Genomic DNA, 19,140 nt, shown 5'->3' on the forward strand with positions numbered 1-19,140 from the left:
TCGTGTACTGTCTCTCTGTTCGTTTTCGGTCTCCAATGTAGGGGATGTTCTATGTGCTGCGTTGACTGTATATGTGGCGTAGTCGTCATCCGTTGAGTCCTCCGAGTATAAACTGGGGGAGGTGGCTCTGTCTACATGTGTAGTGGGAGGTCTTGTAGTCGCCGTCGTGTCTGAGGTGTGTCTAGACTGCCCAGTTGTGTCTTCCTTTTCGTTCGTTTTGTTCTTCTCGACAATTGTGTGTGTGCTAAGTTGTTCGTGGGTTGTTTTTGGCTGTTCGGTGGGGGCTTTTTGTTCGGCGGTCTGTTTGTTTTGTGGTGTTTCGATGTCCACCAAGAGGTCAGTGTTAAGTCTGCGTGCTGTTCTTTGTGGTAGTGGTTTTGTTGTGTGTATGATTGTAGGCGTAATGCCTGCTGGGGGTGCGAGTGGTGGGAATTCTTCGTCGAAAGACCAGTCGCCCCTGCTGGGAGGAGGGGCGGCTGGCGAAGTCTGTACATGTACGTGTTGTGCCCCTGATTTTGCCCTTGTCGCTGGCGGATCATCTTTACGTTTGTGTGTTCGTGCGTGCGTTTGATTTGTGTTTGGGGCTGGTGGATCTCCGTTTTCGGTGTCTCTCGATGTGTTGCGTTCGTTAGTTTCGGTAAGGAATGTTTCTATTTTTTCGAATGTTGTGGGTTGTATTTTATTTTGTAGGTTTTTGTTGGCCCATCTGGTTGCTATGTCGAGTGCGTGTGGCCAATCCGCTCTGTCGGTGTGCGCTATGAGCTCACGCTTCTTCTGTTGGATGAGGAGCTGGTAATGTTCTCGTAGGATAAGTTGTGTCGTGTACATCCAATTGCGTGCGTTGCCCGTCAATCTCTCGTTTACTCTTTCGTTGGGTAGTAATGGTTTAATCGTGGTGATCAGGTGTGTTTGCAGTCTTTTAAATGTGATGGGTGTGTCGCTTTCTTTTTGTACGTCAATGTTTTTTAATTGGTGTTCCAAGCGAAGGAGATCGTAAACCAGTTTAATCGTGTTTTTGAGCTTCGGTGTTGCGGGCGTATATGCAGATGGGGTAGGATCGCTCGGTTGTGTAAAATATCTCTGGGGTCTTGTTCGCGGTCCCTTTTGTGGCCGTTCTCTCTTGTTGTTTTGTTCGTTACGCCACCTTGGTGTATATTCTGTCCCGTTACCGTCCCTGGAGTAATGTTTGCGTTGAAGGGGACCGTCTGTGCGTGGAGTGTCATCGTGATAGTAAGTCGTTCTTTGTCTGTTTATGTTATGTGGAGTTTCGCGTCTCGTGAAGACCGGGCGAGGCGGTTGGGCGTTTCTGTTGTAGGGAACCCCCTGTGTGTCGTATTGAACGTTTCTGAATTGTCTTTGTCTCTGTGGGAAGTTTGTGTTTTTAGAGTGCGTGTTATTATTATTTCTGTATCTCCACGTATCGTTGTCTAATTCTACTCTATTTTCTTGTCTTTTGTATTGGGAATTTATAAATTGTCTTTCTCTGTATGGGAGTTCTGCGTTTTTGTAGTGATGTGTGTCACTTCTTGTGTATCTCCATGTGTCGTCGTCTTCACGTGTGATCAGTGCACGTGGTCTGATGTCTTGTCTAGGTTGGGTGTTGTTGTATTGTCTGTACTGATATGTGAAATTGTTGAAACGATGGTGCTCGTCTTGGGCCCCATCGTTTATCCATCTAGTATCTCTAGTAGTCCGGAAACGGACTGTTGGGTGGAAATCATTGTCATGAACACGGTGCGGGCCGGCGTGAACGTCCCACCGCAAGCGGTTGGTGTTCTCACTCCGTTGCTCGTGACTTTGATTTCGAGTACTTTGTTGTACTGCATTGTTCCTAGAAATATATTGGTGTGCTGTGTTAGTGGGATAATCCCAGATCCTAACTCGTTCTCTTGGAGTTAGTCTGGCTCTGTATTCATTAAAGTATCTGTACATCTTTTTTTGTTTTTTGAAAGCTTTGTAGTTTTCTATTTTTTTCTAAATATTTTTTCCTAATTCTATTTTCTAAATCTATAAGGAATTCCTAAAAATCGACGTTCAATGCGTAGCTACGTTTCGAAGTGTATATTTCTTCCTCAGGCTGTGTGCAAGAACGTCGGATTTGTATAGAAGATCAGTGTCTGTGAGTGTCCAAAGAGAGCAGCTTCACAAATGGTGAGCTGGTGAGTGTTCCCTCCCTATTTATAGTCCTGCTGTGAGGGAGAGGGGAGGGGGGAGTGGGGGAGTGGCTATGATCAGTGTGTGAGCTGGTTTGTTCAAATGGTGTTTTAATCGTATTTTAATGTGTATTTTTTGCTTTTAATATATTTAATCATCCTGTTGAAATAATTAAGCGTTTGTTTTGTTAGAAAAATTATTTGTTATGAGTATTTATTATCAAACTTATTTATTTGACTTCCTATGTGGTTTGGATGTTACTTCAAGTGTGTTTGTTCAAGTTGTTTTATAAGTAACTATTTAAGTCATATCTGCGTGGGTTTATTATTTTTATAAGTGTGTAAGGAGTAATTGTTGGTGTCCTTATGGAGTGTTTGTTATTTTGCTGAGTCATTTTGGGTCTAAAATGTTATGACAGGCTGTGTTATTCGAGATAAATTGTATTCCTCATTTTTAATCCTCTTATTAAATGAGTTGGATTATTTCTGTAAGATATAAATCAGTGTGTTGAATCGTCTTAAGCCTCAAATAATGTTAGCAATGTTATTAATTGTCAGATAATCCTGGTTTTTAAGTTGTGTTTGTATGGATTCCTTTGATCCTGCTTTAGATAAATGTTAGAAATGAATTGGCTGTGTTTGAAGTAGTTTTAAACGCGAGGGTGTGTGACGTCATCGTCGCGGTGCTTCCGCGATTTACTTCCTGTTTTGTTCGTGGCTCCGGTGACGTCATCATCTCGGCAAACTCCGTCTCTCTGCTTTGTTTTTCGAGCTGGAGTGATTGAATTAACTGGTATGCAGCCCTGTGAATTCCCCTGTTGATCCAGAGGTGTTGGGATAGGATGTTAGGTAAGTATTGTGTGTTTGTTTTGGATGTTAGTCTGAGAATCATGTAAAGTTGTGGATAAGTGTGCCCCTTTGTTTACAAATCGTCCTTTGAGTCTTTGTAACTAATGTTAGAGTGATGAGAGAGGAGGGGAGCTATTATGTATCAGATATTCTCTAAGTTTGTATCGAGTTTTCCTTTTTTGTATCATTATTCACTCCACTCTCTGTGGGGGATTTATATCTGTGTTGAGAGGATCTTGTATGTATGTATGAGTGTGTAGATATAGTCTGGGCTTACTTTTAATTAGGTTTTATGTGATGGGGACTGTATTAAGCATTAAAATTATGTTATTAGTTGTGTATTTACAGGACTGTGTCGTGGTGGAGAGTCGGATTTCGGGATTTCATCTCATCGGACCCAAAGTTCAGAGACGTGGCACGAGCTTGGTTAGGGGAACGAAAAATCCAAAGGCCAGACTGTGTCCGGCCTTGGTTGTGCATTGTCCTACATTTCAACTGACCGCTTCGGATTCCATTTCGACTTCCTCCTTCGTCCAGACCCTCCTCCACTCCTGTTTCTCATTGTTGAATATCATGCTGTTTTATGTATTTTTTGTGAATAAATAAATAATTGTTTTATTTTTTGTTTTTTATTTTTTGATTACTTTGTTTATTTAATTTGTTTATTTGTTTAAAATTAGGTGTGTGTCTTTTATTTGTGTTTTTATTGTTTTATGTGTGCGTGTGTGTGCTTTTTTGTGTCCCTTCGTATATTTACTTTTGTGTTAAGATTCGAGTTAGGGTTTGTCGCGCCGTCCCCCGTGTTTGGGGTATGGTTCCTGTGATTTCAGGTCGTATTAAGAGGGGTTTTAGTGTCAGGGTTACTGACTTTAGGGTTAGGGTGAGTGTAGGGGTTGGGGTTGCATTTTAATTTTTGAAACTTAGGGTTAGTCGCGTAGTCCCCTGAGTCGCTGTGTTTTTAGGTATGATTCACGTAGTTCAGGGCTGCATAAAAATGAATTTTAATTTTAATGTTCAGAGCTGCATAAAAATGAATTTTAATTTTAATGTTAGGGTTACTGACCGTAGGGTTACTGACCGTAGGGTTCCTGGCCGTAGGGTTGGGGTGAGTGTTGGGGTTGCGTTTTGGTTTATGGGAATAGGGTTAGTGGTCGCGTCAGGGTTACCGTCTATGGGGTTGGGGTGAGTGTTGGTGTTGGGTTGTCGTAATCGAAAATTAGGGTTCATCCCGGAGCTCTCCGTGTTTTAGGTTTTGCTGTTTGTTTTTAGTTTTCATTTAGGCCCCTTGGATACACCGTGTCCAATCGCTTGATCCATATTCTTTCAAACCTTAACCTCTCCCGTAATGACCAAAAGGGGCTTGACTGTAAGGCGGTAACCCTGAGGGCTGAGAGTCCATGCATTACAAAATGCTTAACTAATAATTTGCGTTTTTCGATTTTGTTACGTATGTTGTATGTGTGTTGATATGTTCGTAATGAGAGTTGATTCTTAGTTTGTCCAACGTATTGTTTGTGGCATTTCGTACAATAAATTAAGTAGATGCAGTTGCATACCCCCGCCGATGTGTTGCGTTGTGTTTCGTAAATGTTTTTGTTTGTTTTGTTCTGGACCCACCGTCTCACCGTGTAGTGTTTGTGCGCTTCCGCTCTTGTCGGTTTTTGTTGTTGGCTGGTTTTGCTACTGACCAGTGTGTCTAGTAAGTTTTTGTTTCTCTTAAAGGCCGCGATTGGTCTGTGTTTCTGTATAAAACGTGTGGGTTCGATGAATTTGTTGAAGTTTTCTTTTGTTGCTCTATTAAGTTGTTTACTCTGTTGTGAGTAAAATGTGACGAGGGGGATTATTTTGTTGCGTGTGTTTGTTGTTGTTGTTGGGTTTGCGATAGATTGTTGAAATGTTTTGAAAATTTTCCGAAGGTATGTGCGTCCGTATCCCCGTTTTTTAAGTGCCTTAAAGAGGGTTTTAACTGCCATTTTAAAGTCTGTCTCTTGAGAAGATATTCTGTAAAATCTAAGGATTTGTGACTTGATTACTCCCCGAAATGTGTGCTTAGGGTGAAAGCTAGACTTGTGTAGTAGCGAGTGTGTGTCTGTGGGTTTGAAGTAAACTTTGTAGTCCAATTGGTTTTGTTTCTCAAATTTTGGTCCTTTGTATGTGACTACGTCCAAGAAGTTCACTTGTTGGTCGTTGATCTCAAACTTGATTGTGATGGAACTTTGATGATTGTTCAAGTGTGTTGTGAATCTTTGAAATTCCTCTCGGCCGTATGTCCATACTCCCCAAATATCGTCTAGGAATCTGTAATATGCGAATGGTTTTAAGGGAAAATTAGTTAGTGCGGAGTGCTCCCAAGCTGCCCTGAATATGTTTGCGTAAGAGGGTGCGAATTTTTTGCCCATGGCGGTGCCCTTTGTTTGCAGATAGAATTTCGAGTTAAATTCAAAGTCGTTTTTGGTGAGATTGATTTCTAATAGTTTGATTATATACTCATCGGGTCTTTTGGGGTCCGGAAAACGCTTGAAGCAATCTTGCACAGCCGATATTCCGGCCTGTGTTTCGATGTTTGTGTAGAGACTGTCTATGTCGATAGTAAAAAGGAGGGCGTCCGTGGGGATTGTTAGATTTTTGGTCTTTTGTATGAAATCGTATGTGTCTCGTAAATAACTGGCGTGTCGCTGTGAGATGGGGTTTAAAAAATATTCTATATATTCGGCTGTATAGTATGATTCGCTATCACAGTCCGATACTATTGGACGGCCTGGTGGTATCTTATGTGGCCTACTCCAGTCTTTCGGGTCTTTGTGAATTTTGGGCAGTAGATAAAATCTCCTTGGCCTGGGAGTGCCCGATCCCATTAAATAAGTTTTTTGGTCCCCGCTGATAATCTTTTTTTCGCACATTTCTTCAAGTATTTCTTTGATTTCTAGTCTCGTTTGGGGGTATATGGGTTCGTTCAAGGGGCTATAGTGTTCTTGTTTGTTAAGTTGTCGATGCCCCTCCCATAAATAGTCCGTTTTGTCCATGAGTACGACCGCGTTTCCTTTGTCCGCAGGTTTGATTACCAACTGGTGATTGCCGTGTAGGTTTTTAATAGCTATTCTTTCATTCTTTGTGAGATTTTCTTCTTCTGACCGGCCCCAATCGAGATGTTTGTACGCGTAATAGTCTGCTTTGATCAATGAGTTGATTTGCGGGGGTAAACTGGATAGTGCTGGAGTCCAATCGGAGTTGTGCGTGAATGGTAGTTTCTGTTTTTGTCTTTTTTTGCCCTCAAAGTATACTTCTAATTTTATTCGTCTGTGATAAGTCTGTAAGCTATGTAATAATTCGATCTTTTGTGTGGTTCTTTTAGTTGAGGGAATGAACGAAAGGCCTTTCCGTAATGTTTCCGTTTGATCTTGGGTTAGTATTACCGTCGATAAATTGACTATGCGTTTGTCTGAGTCCCCTGTTGGGATATTTGGCCTTCCAAGTCTAAAAAATACATCCAGTGTTCTAAAAGTGCTCGGGCCGTACCGGCGGTCCAGTGGATCATGTCGTTCTCTACCCTGAAATCCCTGGATGGTAATGCTGATACATGATGAAGATTGTCCCTGATGTATTTGTTCATGGCCGTGAGATGTGCTTTTTCTTCTTCTGGTAGTGTTTGGCTAAAGTTAATGAGTGGTACGATGATCTCCGTGTGTGGTAAGCGAGCGCGTGCTGTTTTGTATGTTCTGAGTATTTCCTTTTCTGTGGTTGAGATGCACCTTTGTGTACGATTATTGATACCGAACGAGAGCATCAGTACTTCGGGTTCCATTGCGATCGTTGCTTTTTCCACCAAATAACCGGCGTGTTGGAATTTGGCTCCCGGGAAGCTATCCACCTGGAGCTCTACTATATCAAAAGACGGGATCCTTGCTACGTTAGAGTCGCCGATTATCACACATCTCTTTTTTAGGTTGAGGCTCCAGTCTATGTGTTTTTTGTCTGTCTTGATGTGTTTGTAAGGTCTGCCCACCGATTTTGGTGTGGAGGGGGTCACGAGTGTGTGTGTGTCCTTTCTTGGTGTGGCGAGCGCTGTCGATGTGTTCTCAGTGTCGTGTGTGGTATTTTCGGTTTCTTCGGTTCGTGTACTGTCTCTCTGTTCGTTTTCGGTCTCCAATGTAGGGGATGTTCTATGTGCTGCGTTGACTGTATATGTGGCGTAGTCGTCATCCGTTGAGTCCTCCGAGTATAAACTGGGGGAGGTGGCTCTGTCTACATGTGTAGTGGGAGGTCTTGTAGTCGCCGTCGTGTCTGAGGTGTGTCTAGACTGCCCAGTTGTGTCTTCCTTTTCGTTCGTTTTGTTCTTCTCGACAATTGTGTGTGTGCTAAGTTGTTCGTGGGTTGTTTTTGGCTGTTCGGTGGGGGCTTTTTGTTCGGCGGTCTGTTTGTTTTGTGGTGTTTCGATGTCCACCAAGAGGTCAGTGTTAAGTCTGCGTGCTGTTCTTTGTGGTAGTGGTTTTGTTGTGTGTATGATTGTAGGCGTAATGCCTGCTGGGGGTGCGAGTGGTGGGAATTCTTCGTCGAAAGACCAGTCGCCCCTGCTGGGAGGAGGGGCGGCTGGCGAAGTCTGTACATGTACGTGTTGTGCCCCTGATTTTGCCCTTGTCGCTGGCGGATCATCTTTACGTTTGTGTGTTCGTGCGTGCGTTTGATTTGTGTTTGGGGCTGGTGGATCTCCGTTTTCGGTGTCTCTCGATGTGTTGCGTTCGTTAGTTTCGGTAAGGAATGTTTCTATTTTTTCGAATGTTGTGGGTTGTATTTTATTTTGTAGGTTTTTGTTGGCCCATCTGGTCGCTATGTCGAGTGCGTGTGGCCAATCCGCTCTGTCGGTGTGCGCTATGAGCTCACGCTTCTTCTGTTGGATGAGGAGCTGGTAATGTTCTCGTAGGATAAGTTGTGTCGTGTACATCCAATTGCGTGCGTTGCCCGTCAATCTCTCGTTTACTCTTTCGTTGGGTAGTAATGGTTTAATCGTGGTGATCAGGTGTGTTTGCAGTCTTTTAAATGTGATGGGTGTGTCGCTTTCTTTTTGTACGTCAATGTTTTTTAATTGGTGTTCCAAGCGAAGGAGATCGTAAACCAGTTTAATCGTGTTTTTGAGCTTCGGTGTTGCGGGCGTATATGCAGATGGGGTAGGATCGCTCGGTTGTGTAAAATATCTCTGGGGTCTTGTTCGCGGTCCCTTTTGTGGCCGTTCTCTCTTGTTGTTTTGTTCGTTACGCCACCTTGGTGTATATTCTGTCCCGTTACCGTCCCTGGAGTAATGTTTGCGTTGAAGGGGACCGTCTGTGCGTGGAGTGTCATCGTGATAGTAAGTCGTTCTTTGTCTGTTTATGTTATGTGGAGTTTCGCGTCTCGTGAAGACCGGGCGAGGCGGTTGGGCGTTTCTGTTGTAGGGAACCCCCTGTGTGTCGTATTGAACGTTTCTGAATTGTCTTTGTCTCTGTGGGAAGTTTGTGTTTTTAGAGTGCGTGTTATTATTTCTGTATCTCCACGTATCGTTGTCTAATTCTACTCTATTTTCTTGTCTTTTGTATTGGGAATTTATAAATTGTCTTTCTCTGTATGGGAGTTCTGCGTTTTTGTAGTGATGTGTGTCACTTCTTGTGTATCTCCATGTGTCGTCGTCTTCACGTGTGATCAGTGCACGTGGTCTGATGTCTTGTCTAGGTTGGGTGTTGTTGTATTGTCTGTACTGATATGTGAAATTGTTGAAACGATGGTGCTCGTCTTGGGCCCCATCGTTTATCCATCTAGTATCTCTAGTAGTCCGGAAACGGACTGTTGGGTGGAAATCATTGTCATGAACACGGTGCGGGCCGGCGTGAACGTCCCACCGCAAGCGGTTGGTGTTCTCACTCCGTTGCTCGTGACTTTGATTTCGAGTACTTTGTTGTACTGCATTGTTCCTAGAAATATATTGGTGTGCTGTGTTAGTGGGATAATCCCAGATCCTAACTCGTTCTCTTGGAGTTAGTCTGGCTCTGTATTCATTAAAGTATCTGTACATCTTTTTTTGTTTTTTGAAAGCTTTGTAGTTTTCTATTTTTTTCTAAATATTTTTTCCTAATTCTATTTTCTAAATCTATAAGGAATTCCTAAAAATCGACGTTCAATGCGTAGCTACGTTTCGAAGTGTATATTTCTTCCTCAGGCTGTGTGCAAGAACGTCGGATTTGTATAGAAGATCAGTGTCTGTGAGTGTCCAAAGAGAGCAGCTTCACAAATGGTGAGCTGGTGAGTGTTCCCTCCCTATTTATAGTCCTGCTGTGAGGGAGAGGGGAGGGGGGAGTGGGGGAGTGGCTATGATCAGTGTGTGAGCTGGTTTGTTCAAATGGTGTTTTAATCGTATTTTAATGTGTATTTTTTGCTTTTAATATATTTAATCATCCTGTTGAAATAATTAAGCGTTTGTTTTGTTAGAAAAATTATTTGTTATGAGTATTTATTATCAAACTTATTTATTTGACTTCCTATGTGGTTTGGATGTTACTTCAAGTGTGTTTGTTCAAGTTGTTTTATAAGTAACTATTTAAGTCATATCTGCGTGGGTTTATTATTTTTATAAGTGTGTAAGGAGTAATTGTTGGTGTCCTTATGGAGTGTTTGTTATTTTGCTGAGTCATTTTGGGTCTAAAATGTTATGACAGGCTGTGTTATTCGAGATAAATTGTATTCCTCATTTTTAATCCTCTTATTAAATGAGTTGGATTATTTCTGTAAGATATAAATCAGTGTGTTGAATCGTCTTAAGCCTCAAATAATGTTAGCAATGTTATTAATTGTCAGATAATCCTGGTTTTTAAGTTGTGTTTGTATGGATTCCTTTGATCCTGCTTTAGATAAATGTTAGAAATGAATTGGCTGTGTTTGAAGTAGTTTTAAACGCGAGGGTGTGTGACGTCATCGTCGCGGTGCTTCCGCGATTTACTTCCTGTTTTGTTCGTGGCTCCGGTGACGTCATCATCTCGGCAAACTCCGTCTCTCTGCTTTGTTTTTCGAGCTGGAGTGATTGAATTAACTGGTATGCAGCCCTGTGAATTCCCCTGTTGATCCAGAGGTGTTGGGATAGGATGTTAGGTAAGTATTGTGTGTTTGTTTTGGATGTTAGTCTGAGAATCATGTAAAGTTGTGGATAAGTGTGCCCCTTTGTTTACAAATCGTCCTTTGAGTCTTTGTAACTAATGTTAGAGTGATGAGAGAGGAGGGGAGCTATTATGTATCAGATATTCTCTAAGTTTGTATCGAGTTTTCCTTTTTTGTATCATTATTCACTCCACTCTCTGTGGGGGATTTATATCTGTGTTGAGAGGATCTTGTATGTATGTATGAGTGTGTAGATATAGTCTGGGCTTACTTTTAATTAGGTTTTATGTGATGGGGACTGTATTAAGCATTAAAATTATGTTATTAGTTGTGTATTTACAGGACTGTGTCGTGGTGGAGAGTCGGATTTCGGGATTTCATCTCATCGGACCCAAAGTTCAGAGACGTGGCACGAGCTTGGTTAGGGGAACGAAAAATCCAAAGGCCAGACTGTGTCCGGCCTTGGTTGTGCATTGTCCTACATTTCAACTGACCGCTTCGGATTCCATTTCGACTTCCTCCTTCGTCCAGACCCTCCTCCACTCCTGTTTCTCATTGTTGAATATCATGCTGTTTTATGTATTTTTTGTGAATAAATAAATAATTGTTTTATTTTTTGTTTTTTATTTTTTGATTACTTTGTTTATTTAATTTGTTTATTTGTTTAAAATTAGGTGTGTGTCTTTTATTTGTGTTTTTATTGTTTTATGTGTGCGTGTGTGTGCTTTTTTGTGTCCCTTCGTATATTTACTTTTGTGTTAAGATTCGAGTTAGGGTTTGTCGCGCCGTCCCCCGTGTTTGGGGTATGGTTCCTGTGATTTCAGGTCGTATTAAGAGGGGTTTTAGTGTCAGGGTTACTGACTTTAGGGTTAGGGTGAGTGTAGGGGTTGGGGTTGCATTTTAATTTTTGAAACTTAGGGTTAGTCGCGTAGTCCCCTGAGTCGCTGTGTTTTTAGGTATGATTCACGTAGTTCAGGGCTGCATAAAAATGAATTTTAATTTTAATGTTCAGAGCTGCATAAAAATGAATTTTAATTTTAATGTTAGGGTTACTGACCGTAGGGTTACTGACCGTAGGGTTCCTGGCCGTAGGGTTGGGGTGAGTGTTGGGGTTGCGTTTTGGTTTATGGGAATAGGGTTAGTGGTCGCGTCAGGGTTACCGTCTATGGGGTTGGGGTGAGTGTTGGTGTTGGGTTGTCGTAATCGAAAATTAGGGTTCATCCCGGAGCTCTCCGTGTTTTAGGTTTTGCTGTTTGTTTTTAGTTTTCATTTAGGCCCCTTGGATACACCGTGTCCAATCGCTTGATCCATATTCTTTCAAACCTTAACCTCTCCCGTAATGACCAAAAGGGGCTTGACTGTAAGGCGGTAACCCTGAGGGCTGAGAGTCCATGCATTACAAAATGCTTAACTAATAATTTGCGTTTTTCGATTTTGTTACGTATGTTGTATGTGTGTTGATATGTTCGTAATGAGAGTTGATTCTTAGTTTGTCCAACGTATTGTTTGTGGCATTTCGTACAATAAATTAAGTAGATGCAGTTGCATACCCCCGCCGATGTGTTGCGTTGTGTTTCGTAAATGTTTTTGTTTGTTTTGTTCTGGACCCACCGTCTCACCGTGTAGTGTTTGTGCGCTTCCGCTCTTGTCGGTTTTTGTTGTTGGCTGGTTTTGCTACTGACCAGTGTGTCTAGTAAGTTTTTGTTTCTCTTAAAGGCCGCGATTGGTCTGTGTTTCTGTATAAAACGTGTGGGTTCGATGAATTTGTTGAAGTTTTCTTTTGTTGCTCTATTAAGTTGTTTACTCTGTTGTGAGTAAAATGTGACGAGGGGGATTATTTTGTTGCGTGTGTTTGTTGTTGTTGTTGGGTTTGCGATAGATTGTTGAAATGTTTTGAAAATTTTCCGAAGGTATGTGCGTCCGTATCCCCGTTTTTTAAGTGCCTTAAAGAGGGTTTTAACTGCCATTTTAAAGTCTGTCTCTTGAGAAGATATTCTGTAAAATCTAAGGATTTGTGACTTGATTACTCCCCGAAATGTGTGCTTAGGGTGAAAGCTAGACTTGTGTAGTAGCGAGTGTGTGTCTGTGGGTTTGAAGTAAACTTTGTAGTCCAATTGGTTTTGTTTCTCAAATTTTGGTCCTTTGTATGTGACTACGTCCAAGAAGTTCACTTGTTGGTCGTTGATCTCAAACTTGATTGTGATGGAACTTTGATGATTGTTCAAGTGTGTTGTGAATCTTTGAAATTCCTCTCGGCCGTATGTCCATACTCCCCAAATATCGTCTAGGAATCTGTAATATGCGAATGGTTTTAAGGGAAAATTAGTTAGTGCGGAGTGCTCCCAAGCTGCCATGAATATGTTTGCGTAAGAGGGTGCGAATTTTTTGCCCATGGCGGTGCCCTTTGTTTGCAGATAGAATTTCGAGTTAAATTCAAAGTCGTTTTTGGTGAGATTGATTTCTAATAGTTTGATTATATACTCATCGGGTCTTTTGGGGTCCGGAAAACGCTTGAAGCAATCTTGCACAGCCGATATTCCGGCCTGTGTTTCGATGTTTGTGTAGAGACTGTCTATGTCGATAGTAAAAAGGAGGGCGTCCGTGGGGATTGTTAGATTTTTGGTCTTTTGTATGAAATCGTATGTGTCTCGTAAATAACTGGCGTGTCGCTGTGAGATGGGGTTTAAAAAATATTCTATATATTCGGCTGTATAGTATGATTCGCTATCACAGTCCGATACTATTGGACGGCCTGGTGGTATCTTATGTGGCCTACTCCAGTCTTTCGGGTCTTTGTGAATTTTGGGCAGTAGATAAAATCTCCTTGGCCTGGGAGTGCCCGATCCCATTAAATAAGTTTTTTGGTCCCCGCTGATAATCTTTTTTTCGCACATTTCTTCAAGTATTTCTTTGATTTCTAGTCTCGTTTGGGGGTATATGGGTTCGTTCAAGGGGCTATAGTGTTCTTGTTTGTTAAGTTGTCGATGCCCCTCCCATAAATAGTCCGTTTTGTCCATGAGTACGACCGCGTTTCCTTTGTCCGCAGGTTTGATTACCAACTGGTGATTGCCGTGTAGGTTTTTAATAGCTATTCTTTCATTCTTTGTGAGATTTTCTTCTTCTGACCGGCCCCAATCGAGATGTTTGTACGCGTAATAGTCTGCTTTGATCAATGAGTTGATTTGCGGGGGTAAACTGGATAGTGCTGGAGTCCAATCGGAGTTGTGCGTGAATGGTAGTTTCTGTTTTTGTCTTTTTTTGCCCTCAAAGTATACTTCTAATTTTATTCGTCTGTGATAAGTCTGTAAGCTATGTAATAATTCGATCTTTTGTGTGGTTCTTTTAGTTGAGGGAATGAACGAAAGGCCTTTCCGTAATGTTTCCGTTTGATCTTGGGTTAGTATTACCGTCGATAAATTGACTGCGTTTGTCTGAGTCCCCTGTTGGGATATTTGGCCTTCCAAGTCTAAAAAATACATCCAGTGTTCTAAAAGTGCTCGGGCCGTACCGGCGGTCCAGTGGATCATGTCGTTCTCTACCCTGAAATCCCTGGATGGTAATGCTGATACATGATGAAGATTGTCCCTGATGTATTTGTTCATGGCCGTGAGATGTGCTTTTTCTTCTTCTGGTAGTGTTTGGCTAAAGTTAATGAGTGGTACGATGATCTCCGTGTGTGGTAAGCGAGCGCGTGCTGTTTTGTATGTTCTGAGTATTTCCTTTTCTGTGGTTGAGATGCACCTTTGTGTACGATTATTGATACCGAACGAGAGCATCAGTACTTCGGGTTCCATTGCGATCGTTGCTTTTTCCACCAAATAACCGGCGTGTTGGAATTTGGCTCCCGGGAAGCTATCCACCTGGAGCTCTACTATATCAAAAGACGGGATCCTTGCTACGTTAGAGTCGCCGATTATCACACATCTCTTTTTTAGGTTGAGGCTCCAGTCTATGTGTTTTTTGTCTGTCTTGATGTGTTTGTAAGGTCTGCCCACCGATTTTGGTGTGGAGGGGGTCACGAGTGTGTGTGTGTCCTTTCTTGGTGTGGCGAGCGCTGTCGATGTGTTCTCAGTGTCGTGTGTGGTATTTTCGGTTTCTTCGGTTCGTGTACTGTCTCTCTGTTCGTTTTCGGTCTCCAATGTAGGGGATGTTCTATGTGCTGCGTTGACTGTATATGTGGCGTAGTCGTCATCCGTTGAGTCCTCCGAGTATAAACTGGGGGAGGTGGCTCTGTCTACATGTGTAGTGGGAGGTCTTGTAGTCGCCGTCGTGTCTGAGGTGTGTCTAGACTGCCCAGTTGTGTCTTCCTTTTCGTTCGTTTTGTTCTTCTCGACAATTGTGTGTGTGCTAAGTTGTTCGTGGGTTGTTTTTGGCTGTTCGGTGGGGGCTTTTTGTTCGGCGGTCTGTTTGTTTTGTGGTGTTTCGATGTCCACCAAGAGGTCAGTGTTAAGTCTGCGTGCTGTTCTTTGTGGTAGTGGTTTTGTTGTGTGTATGATTGTAGGCGTAATGCCTGCTGGGGGTGCGAGTGGTGGGAATTCTTCGTCGAAAGACCAGTCGCCCCTGCTGGGAGGAGGGGCGGCTGGCGAAGTCTGTACATGTACGTGTTGTGCCCCTGATTTTGCCCTTGTCGCTGGCGGATCATCTTTACGTTTGTGTGTTCGTGCGTGCGTTTGATTTGTGTTTGGGGCTGGTGGATCTCCGTTTTCGGTGTCTCTCGATGTGTTGCGTTCGTTAGTTTCGGTAAGGAATGTTTCTATTTTTTCGAATGTTGTGGGTTGTATTTTATTTTGTAGGTTTTTGTTGGCCCATCTGGTCGCTATGTCGAGTGCGTGTGGCCAATCCGCTCTGTCGGTGTGCGCTATGAGCTCACGCTTCTTCTGTTGGATGAGGAGCTGGTAATGTTCTCGTAGGATAAGTTGTGTCGTGTACATCCAATTGCGTGCGTTGCCCGTCAATCTCTCGTTTACTCTTTCGTTGGGTAGTAATGGTTTAATCGTGGTGATCAGGTGTGTTTGCAGTCTTTTAAATGTGATGGGTGTGTCGCTTTCTTTTTGTACGTCAATGTTTTTTAATTGGTGTTCCAAGCGAAGGAGATCGTAAACCAGTTTAATCGTGTTTTTGAGCTTCGGTGTTGCGGGCGTATATGCAGATGGGGTAGGATCGCTCGGTTGTGTAAAATATCTCTGGGGTCTTGTTCGCGGTCCCTTTTGTGGCCGTTCTCTCTTGTTGTTTTGTTCGTTACGCCACCTTGGTGTATATTCTGTCCCGTTACCGTCCCTGGAGTAATGTTTGCGTTGAAGGGGACCGTCTGTGCGTGGAGTGTCATCGTGATAGTAAGTCGTTCTTTGTCTGTTTATGTTATGTGGAGTTTCGCGTCTCGTGAAGACCGGGCGAGGCGGTTGGGCGTTTCTGTTGTAGGGAACCCCCTGTGTGTCGTATTGAACGTTTCTGAATTGTCTTTGTCTCTGTGGGAAGTTTGTGTTTTTAGAGTGCGTGTTATTATTTCTGTATCTCCACGTATCGTTGTCTAATTCTACTCTATTTTCTTGTCTTTTGTATTGGGAATTTATAAATTGTCTTTCTCTGTATGGGAGTTCTGCGTTTTTGTAGTGATGTGTGTCACTTCTTGTGTATCTCCATGTGTCGTCGTCTTCACGTGTGATCAGTGCACGTGGTCTGATGTCTTGTCTAGGTTGGGTGTTGTTGTATTGTCTGTACTGATATGTGAAATTGTTGAAACGATGGTGCTCGTCTTGGGCCCCATCGTTTATCCATCTAGTATCTCTAGTAGTCCGGAAACGGACTGTTGGGTGGAAATCATTGTCATGAACACGGTGCGGGCCGGCGTGAACGTCCCACCGCAAGCGGTTGGTGTTCTCACTCCGTTGCTCGTGACTTTGATTTCGAGTACTTTGTTGTACTGCATTGTTCCTAGAAATATATTGGTGTGCTGTGTTAGTGGGATAATCCCAGATCCTAACTCGTTCTCTTGGAGTTAGTCTGGCTCTGTATTCATTAAAGTATCTGTACATCTTTTTTTGTTTTTTGAAAGCTTTGTAGTTTTCTATTTTTTTCTAAATATTTTTTCCTAATTCTATTTTCTAAATCTATAAGGAATTCCTAAAAATCGACGTTCAATGCGTAGCTACGTTTCGAAGTGTATATTTCTTCCTCAGGCTGTGTGCAAGAACGTCGGATTTGTATAGAAGATCAGTGTCTGTGAGTGTCCAAAGAGAGCAGCTTCACAAATGGTGAGCTGGTGAGTGTTCCCTCCCTATTTATAGTCCTGCTGTGAGGGAGAGGGGAGGGGGGAGTGGGGGAGTGGCTATGATCAGTGTGTGAGCTGGTTTGTTCAAATGGTGTTTTAATCGTATTTTAATGTGTATTTTTTGCTTTTAATATATTTAATCATCCTGTTGAAATAATTAAGCGTTTGTTTTGTTAGAAAAATTATTTGTTATGAGTATTTATTATCAAACTTATTTATTTGACTTCCTATGTGGTTTGGATGTTACTTCAAGTGTGTTTGTTCAAGTTGTTTTATAAGTAACTATTTAAGTCATATCTGCGTGGGTTTATTATTTTTATAAGTGTGTAAGGAGTAATTGTTGGTGTCCTTATGGAGTGTTTGTTATTTTGCTGAGTCATTTTGGGTCTAAAATGTTATGACAGGCTGTGTTATTCGAGATAAATTGTATTCCTCATTTTTAATCCTCTTATTAAATGAGTTGGATTATTTCTGTAAGATATAAATCAGTGTGTTGAATCGTCTTAAGCCTCAAATAATGTTAGCAATGTTATTAATTGTCAGATAATCCTGGTTTTTAAGTTGTGTTTGTATGGATTCCTTTGATCCTGCTTTAGATAAATGTTAGAAATGAATTGGCTGTGTTTGAAGTAGTTTTAAACGCGAGGGTGTGTGACGTCATCGTCGCGGTGCTTCCGCGATTTACTTCCTGTTTTGTTCGTGGCTCCGGTGACGTCATCATCTCGGCAAACTCCGTCTCTCTGCTTTGTTTTTCGAGCTGGAGTGATTGAATTAACTGGTATGCAGCCCTGTGAATTCCCCTGTTGATCCAGAGGTGTTGGGATAGGATGTTAGGTAAGTATTGTGTGTTTGTTTTGGATGTTAGTCTGAGAATCATGTAAAGTTGTGGATAAGTGTGCCCCTTTGTTTACAAATCGTCCTTTGAGTCTTTGTAACTAATGTTAGAGTGATGAGAGAGGAGGGGAGCTATTATGTATCAGATATTCTCTAAGTTTGTATCGAGTTTTCCTTTTTTGTATCATTATTCACTCCACTCTCTGTGGGGGATTTATATCTGTGTTGAGAGGATCTTGTATGTATGTATGAGTGTGTAGATATAGTCTGGGCTTACTTTTAATTAGGTTTTATGTGATGGGGACTGTATTAAGCATTAAAATTATGTTATTAGTTGTGTATTTACAGGACTGTGTCGTGGTGGAGAGTCGGATTTCGGGATTTCATCTCATCGGACCCAAAGTTCAGAGACGTGGCACGAGCTTGGTTAGGGGAACGAAAAATCCAAAGGCCAGACTGTGTCCGGCCTTGGTTGTGCATTGTCCTACATTTCAACTGACCGCTTCGGATTCCATTTCGACTTCCTCCTTCGTCCAGACCCTCCTCCACTCCTGTTTCTCATTGTTGAATATCATGCTGTTTTATGTATTTTTTGTGAATAAATAAATAATTGTTTTATTTTTTGTTTTTTATTTTTTGATTACTTTGTTTATTTAATTTGTTTATTTGTTTAAAATTAGGTGTGTGTCTTTTATTTGTGTTTTTATTGTTTTATGTGTGCGTGTGTGTGCTTTTTTGTGTCCCTTCGTATATTTACTTTTGTGTTAAGATTCGAGTTAGGGTTTGTCGCGCCGTCCCCCGTGTTTGGGGTATGGTTCCTGTGATTTCAGGTCGTATTAAGAGGGGTTTTAGTGTCAGGGTTACTGACTTTAGGGTTAGGGTGAGTGTAGGGGTTGGGGTTGCATTTTAATTTTTGAAACTTAGGGTTAGTCGCGTAGTCCCCTGAGTCGCTGTGTTTTTAGGTATGATTCACGTAGTTCAGGGCTGCATAAAAATGAATTTTAATTTTAATGTTCAGAGCTGCATAAAAATGAATTTTAATTTTAATGTTAGGGTTACTGACCGTAGGGTTACTGACCGTAGGGTTCCTGGCCGTAGGGTTGGGGTGAGTGTTGGGGTTGCGTTTTGGTTTATGGGAATAGGGTTAGTGGTCGCGTCAGGGTTACCGTCTATGGGGTTGGGGTGAGTGTTGGTGTTGGGTTGTCGTAATCGAAAATTAGGGTTCATCCCGGAGCTCTCCGTGTTTTAGGTTTTGCTGTTTGTTTTTAGTTTTCATTTAGGCCCCTTGGATACACCGTGTCCAATCGCTTGATCCATATTCTTTCAAACCTTAACCTCTCCCGTAATGACCAAAAGGGGCTTGACTGTAAGGCGGTAACCCTGAGGGCTGAGAGTCCATGCATTACAAAATGCTTAACTAATAATTTGCGTTTTTCGATTTTGTTACGTATGTTGTATGTGTGTTGATATGTTCGTAATGAGAGTTGATTCTTAGTTTGTCCAACGTATTGTTTGTGGCATTTCGTACAATAAATTAAGTAGATGCAGTTGCATACCCCCGCCGATGTGTTGCGTTGTGTTTCGTAAATGTTTTTGTTTGTTTTGTTCTGGACCCACCGTCTCACCGTGTAGTGTTTGTGCGCTTCCGCTCTTGTCGGTTTTTGTTGTTGGCTGGTTTTGCTACTGACCAGTGTGTCTAGTAAGTTTTTGTTTCTCTTAAAGGCCGCGATTGGTCTGTGTTTCTGTATAAAACGTGTGGGTTCGATGAATTTGTTGAAGTTTTCTTTTGTTGCTCTATTAAGTTGTTTACTCTGTTGTGAGTAAAATGTGACGAGGGGGATTATTTTGTTGCGTGTGTTTGTTGTTGTTGTTGGGTTTGCGATAGATTGTTGAAATGTTTTGAAAATTTTCCGAAGGTAT

General features: G+C 42.0%; 3 long non-coding RNA genes across 6 annotated transcripts; all 3 read left to right on the forward strand.

Annotated features, from left to right (window-relative positions):
- Nucleotides 1-2,863: 2,863 nt before the first annotated feature.
- On the forward strand, nt 2,864-4,569 carry LOC137489704 (uncharacterized). 2 transcript variants are annotated; one of them, XR_015517327.1, is made up of 2 exons: nt 2,864-3,002; nt 3,351-4,569. It is a non-coding gene; the product is annotated as an uncharacterized LOC137489704 (long non-coding RNA). The 2 variants fall into 2 exon arrangements; XR_015517326.1 differs by having other exon boundaries at nt 3,337-3,620.
- A 5,404-nt stretch (nt 4,570-9,973) lies between these two features.
- LOC141379201 (uncharacterized) lies at nt 9,974-11,679 on the forward strand. Of its 2 annotated transcripts, none has more exons than XR_015517319.1 (2): nt 9,974-10,112; nt 10,461-11,679. It is a non-coding gene; the product is annotated as an uncharacterized LOC141379201 (long non-coding RNA). The 2 variants fall into 2 exon arrangements; XR_015517318.2 differs by having other exon boundaries at nt 10,447-10,730.
- A 5,402-nt stretch (nt 11,680-17,081) lies between these two features.
- Nucleotides 17,082-18,787, forward strand: LOC141379199 (uncharacterized). 2 transcript variants are annotated; one of them, XR_015517314.1, is made up of 2 exons: nt 17,082-17,220; nt 17,555-18,787. It is a non-coding gene; the product is annotated as an uncharacterized LOC141379199 (long non-coding RNA). The 2 variants fall into 2 exon arrangements; XR_015517315.1 differs by having other exon boundaries at nt 17,569-18,787.
- Nucleotides 18,788-19,140: the final 353 nt, after the last annotated feature.

Source organism: Danio rerio, chromosome 19, assembly GCF_052040795.2.
Source record: "Danio rerio strain M-AB ecotype USA chromosome 19, GRCz13ab, whole genome shotgun sequence".
Taxonomy (NCBI): Eukaryota; Metazoa; Chordata; class Actinopteri; order Cypriniformes; family Danionidae; genus Danio; species Danio rerio.